This window comes from Myiozetetes cayanensis, unplaced genomic scaffold, assembly GCF_022539395.1.
Source record: "Myiozetetes cayanensis isolate MyiCay16 unplaced genomic scaffold, myiCay2020 scf3, whole genome shotgun sequence".
NCBI lineage: Eukaryota > Metazoa > Chordata > Aves > Passeriformes > Tyrannidae > Myiozetetes > Myiozetetes cayanensis.
This window is the reverse complement of record NW_026087521.1, coordinates 59,142,595-59,148,594: the sequence shown is the minus strand read 5'-3', so window position 1 is coordinate 59,148,594 and position 6,000 is coordinate 59,142,595.

The following is a 6,000-nucleotide window of genomic DNA, read 5'->3' as shown; positions in this document are numbered from 1 at the left end:
TGTTTCCTACCTAGGTCATCGTAAATAAATTCTGTTAGGTTTAGAATTGTGTTTTCTATTGTCTAATAATTTGTAATTTAATTTTTTTTCCAGTGAAAAGGAACTAATCTGTGGTAATTCTAATTGACACAACTTCAATTCTGCATGATCAGTCATTTCAAGGATTTATTTCTAGCCATAAAGCACTGCTTTTCCTTTTGTTTACAGTCAGGGGAATAAGTCAGAAACAATATTCAAAGATGATGTGTTAGCACCATGCAGAGAACTGGGGTCTTTCATCAACGAAGTGTGGTTGTTACTGACTGAAGTTTTTGGAAGGGGTGGGGGGCTGGTAGTGCACATTGTTTCCCAGAAGGGACTAGAAGGGTGCACACAGGGCCGTGGCATCAGTTTTTCTTTCAGTCCTGACTGACAAAATGGGCAAGCCTTGTGCACTGGAAGAAGTGTGCTGTGAATGTTTGCATTCAGCCTGAGGGGGCTGAGATTTCCTGATGGAAACCCACAATAATTATGGTTTTGCAAATAGCATAAATAAATGCTAGGAATGTTGGTTCCTTCCACCCCATTCCAAAGTCTGGTTACCCATCTTGAATTTATTATATTATCAAAAATTACAATATTTCCAAATTTCTTGATCTAGTGTGTGACCATTGAGGAAATTCACAGCATCAGAACCTGCCTAAAGGTCACAGCTATTGATAATTGTGAAGGCTATATGAAGGCTATTTTGCTTTAAGTACATTTTTTTTAGTGTTTATGGAAAGAAAATACATTTTTTTCAGTTGATTTGAATATGCTGTCATATTGGGCCACCACATCAATAGGAGTCCTGTGATGTATATGCAAATGTCAAATTGGATAAGGATTTAGGACAGTACAACTGTAGGAAGAACTCAAGCATGCAAAGAAATCATATTTCAAGTGTGGTTGAATCATGAATAGTCTTCCCAAGATTTCATATCAGGGTTTCTAACTTGTCATTCAATCATTGTGTATATATATACATGAACACTATTTAAATAAATAAATTCTGGTGAGATACAAAGTTAAGGGGCTGGAAGCACTGTCAGACATTCTTATTAGTACATCTGAGTCTCTAAAACGTGGTTCACTGACTTTCACAAAAACTTCTATTGAGATCTGGTCTCTGAGATCTTACAGGGAGGTGTCATTGTATTTACTTCATTCAAAAAATACCGATTTGAGAAGGAACCTGATAGATTTGTAGAGGATCCTTTACCATTTAAAAGTCCCTTAAGAAAATCTATACCTGCAAAATTGCACTCCTTTATTTATCTTGGGGTTTTTTTCCAATTTAGTTGTCACAAGTACTTTTTTTCTTAAAAACATGAGTTTTTCCCAAATGGTTTACAATTCATAGTCAAAGGCAACAAACATAATGATAAAATAGTATACTGATACCTTTAATCAACTGACTGAGATAACTTCTAGAGTGCTGTAATACAGCATCTCTTTCACTGTAAAAATTCAGAAATCAAACCACAGTTTTAGGGAAAAATCACGGCCAAATAACCATGAACATGGAGCGTTTCATATTCCTTTCATAATAGTGAATGATGCACTTAGGGAAAAAAACTCTGAGAAGATGAACTTTAAAATGCAGGTTTTAAAGCAAAAGAAAAAAAAATTAAAAGCAAACTTTTTTTGAAAACTCAAAAGCTTTTGCATAAATTCGCAGTCAGGCAATAGACAGTAATTTCCTATGCCCCAAAGAGATAAATATATCACCACACTCTTCTCCATTTCTAGTTGTCATTTGATTTAATGGAAAGAAGCTAACAAAGAAGGTCTAGGTCTAGTTGTGAGACTGGTACTATATTCAGGTTTTGATGAAGTTTTGATGTTTTGCTCCTTTTTGGAGCAGCTTAAAAGCTTTTTTAAGACACATTAATAGATTGTGACTCCACTGTGCCTGTCCATCAGCTAGAAATCACAGCTCTTGAGTGCTGTAGACATTAGCCTATAAAAAAAAGACTGCAGAAGAATTTAGGGGTAGGATTTGTCTTACCTACATTTAACTATTTACAGTGTAGATGCATGTATCTCATCTGTCATCTGTTTGTAACTTATGGACAGAAGTGGGTACTGTGCTGTGAATTATCTGAGCCCTCTTACTTGTCTACCTTATGATGAGATAAATTTGTCATTTAGCATAACTATTCTTCTCCACTGACTGTGGAGGGATGACCAGCTCAAAGAGGCACATGAACCCCAGTGCAGGACAGCAAGTCCAATTCTGAGATTTAGAATTTCACTCCTCTAAGGTAATGGCGCTCATAGAAAGCATCAGCATGTTGCAATATGTCATGAAACAATAGAAACAAGAGGTTCTGGGGAAAGTAATTCCCCTTTCAATAGCTTTCCAGGTTCTCACACAGTCTGATCTCATGGGAGTCCTTAGATTTGTTTCCCTGATGATTGTGGTGAAAGCCACGGGCCAAGATAGTTCTGGAGTCCCCTGATTTGGGAGTGAGAACTGAAAAAGTTTGTATTTTCCCTGCCTAACTTCCCTTCCTCTGGAGCAACCATGTCTCAGTTCTGGGGGATGTGACCAGCACTTGAAAGGACATGCAGAGCTCCATTGTGGGTCATGAGATTCTTACAGCAACCAGATTACTGAGTACTGATGTGGTATTTGCATACTGCTCATCCTCATCAGGCAGTGGACACTTTCCTTTCGTAATTGCTTGAGTGATCTAATGTAAGAAAAAGCACACTCTGATGGATCTGTCTTACAGGAGTGGGGTTTGGTCTCTTACAAAACATGACTGAGATGACATACCTTCTGAAACTCCCCAGTAAGGACTATCCATGTGACGAACAGCTGATTCATGCTGGTCTCGTGAGCCTAATGCTAAAAAAGTAATATTACATATGTACAGACCCACGTGGGCAGCACATTAAAATTGGCAGTTCCATCATCTGTAGAGAGCCCACTGTTGATATAACGGCTTTGCAATCACTAAGGGGAATTACCTTCTTTGGGATTTTACTCTTTTCCCTGAACCCACATATGTTAGGTGTGTCAGAGCAATTAGGACAAATCAGAAATCCCTTGGTTTGCTAAGCTGCCTGAAAGACGGCAGAGTTTAGACTGAAGATGAGAATCTGACTGACGAAGCATATGGATCCATGGATACAGCTGATATTGCTATGTGGAATTACTTATAATGAATATAAGTGTGCCTTCTATGAAATGGTAAATCTGTTCAAAGAATGAATTGGAATAGGCTGGACTGAAACAGCCTTAACAAAAGAACAGGGTAAATGAGTGTGTCTGCACACTTGCAAATGCGCTTGCATGTGTGTTATACACATTGTGTATGAGGAACAAACCTAAATAGGAATTATATTTAGGCATATAATTATATACATATATATAAAATTATACATAAAGATATATAATATATAAAATATATATTTAGCAATTTTAGCACCTCATAAACAATATTTCATTCTATAATTTCTAAATATGAAGGTAATCTGAACTCATTAGAGAGGACAGTGAGACTGGGAGTTATTGAACTAATCCTTTTCTATCAGTATTTTTTATGGAAGTGATGGTGAAACTCATGAACTGAAAATGGTTTTCATGGAAAACTCAGAATGCAGACATAATGGAGAATGACACTTAAGAGATCTGTTATAACACATTTAGAAAATCTTGCAATACACAACATTTATGTGATATTTGGTGGACAAATCTAATAAAAGTGCAGTGTAAATTAGAAGACTGATGTAATATAAGTTGCAGTCAGCTACCTGAGTGGTGAGAATTAGCAATATGAAGTTCTTCAGAGGAACTAGGGAAAAATGCTGGAAAAGGTAGAATCAAAGAAAAATGTAAAAAAACTGGGGAAATAAAAAATAGATGAATGTATAGGTTATGCCTGCTCTGAGTAACAAAAAACTCCCAAAGAAACAACAAACTCTGCTTAAAAGGTAAGAGAGGAAATAAAGTAGAAAAGTGGGCTAGAACAGGGGGCTGAGATTGACACCAATATATTAGTGAACAGTGTATTGTGTAGAGAGAGAACTAGTGAAGATGGTCAATAAAGTTCTGAGGCACTTAGTTTTGATTCAAGAGCAGATGACACATCATATTTATTACAGTATATTGGAGAGAATTTGGGGTCACATTCTGTTAGCAGGGGATCTCTAGCTGATACATTTTGCTTGGCGGTACCAGGCAGCAATCACTCTTACCCACACTTAGTAAACAGTTGGCTGAGGAAGCATCATAATTTGCTGGGTTTATTAGCCAGCAAATTATACAAATATTATATTTTCCTATCTCTACCAAAAATCTGTATGTCCTTTGTCTGGGAGTAAAGTTAGACCATATCAGAAACCTCTTTGTTCCTTTGAAACACAGAGTGTTTCATGCACACCAATAGTATTGCAGTAAAACAGTGCATGCCTACAGTTCATGAGCAATTTTTTTAAACACTGATTAAAATACTATTCTCAAACATGCTTAAAAAATATACTCTTTTTAATATCTGTTTTTAAAAATATATGCAATTGTGCTTTAAAAATATTTTAAAAATATTACAATACAGCGCTTTGAAGTATACATTTTGTTTGATCTCTATTAAGTAAAATCATGATGGTTCCTAATTGGTGGCAAGCTTGTTTAACAGAAAGAATTCAATTAGTATTGAGGATGAACATTTCATTTTGATTGCTGTAGAGAGAGATACGTGCATATTTTTATGTATATATGCATAATATGCAAATATGCATCACATGCAAATATGCATCTATAAGTGATTGCTAAATTTCCAAATTTCAACCACCTGCTGCTTTTGCTTTCTCTAATTTATTATTGTCCTACAATAGCAGAACAATCCTGAAGCTGTCTGTGCAACTGATTAATATTACACAATACTTACTAAGGACCAGCTCGAAGGCACTTGAACTAATGAGCAGATTCTTAGTGAGTTCCAGGGGTTTTGGAGCAAGCTCTCAAAAGATGTCTGTTACTCAACAATTGCAATGAATTTTTGCTGTTATATAATCTTAGATAAAAATGAAAAAAATATTTTCAGATAATTGGAAGCAGAAGGAGCAAACACACCATATTTTTATATATATATAAACACATAAACATAACACATTAATCTTTGAAGCAGTAAATTTGCTCTAAAGCCATTCACGTATCAACACATATGTCTTTTAAGAATGTACAACTTCCTAATGTTTTTTGAAAGCATTATATCTTTGGGTGCTAAATAATTAATCACTTCATCTTACTTTTCAGTAGAGGGCACTCAGAACAAATCATAGATCAAAATAATGTATAAAAGATACGAAACGGAATGCAAGATATTCATGAAAAAACCTCCCATGTCTTAAATAAGACTACTATATATTTACATCTGTTTCATATGATAAGCGATGGTATAAAAAGATAAAACTTTTCAAAACCTGAGCTGTCTCTTGAGCACATTCTTGCTTGTTTCACAGCTTGATGTAAGCAAGCTATTAAACTTCGAGAAAAAGCGCTTTGTTCCTTTTAATGGATTAACTAGCCGGGGTCTAATAAAAAATTTAACAACTTTTTAATGAACTAAACCTGTCTTCTCTTTCCAGACATAATGAATAGTGTGTATAGGTCTTGGTAACAGACATCATTCCCTTTTTTGGTGTAGATAATTTAAAATATGCAAAGTTGAAAACATTCAGGTTTTCTTTCCAGCAAAAACTGATCTATATATAAGAAGAAAAAGGTCCTGATTCTTCACTAGTTTTATCTAGCTTTTATACCAGTATAACTCTAATGAATGCAGCTATCAAACCATTATAAAAAGAGTAATGCAGTGTAAATCTGGATAAGCAATTTGATAATATTGCATTTAATGAAGAAATACTGCAGATTCAAAGGAGCTTTCATGAAAATGTTGATATTCTAAACAAAATTCAAGAAGAGTAAACCTATGTCATTTAGAAGCCTTTTACAAGAGAATGTGAAACATA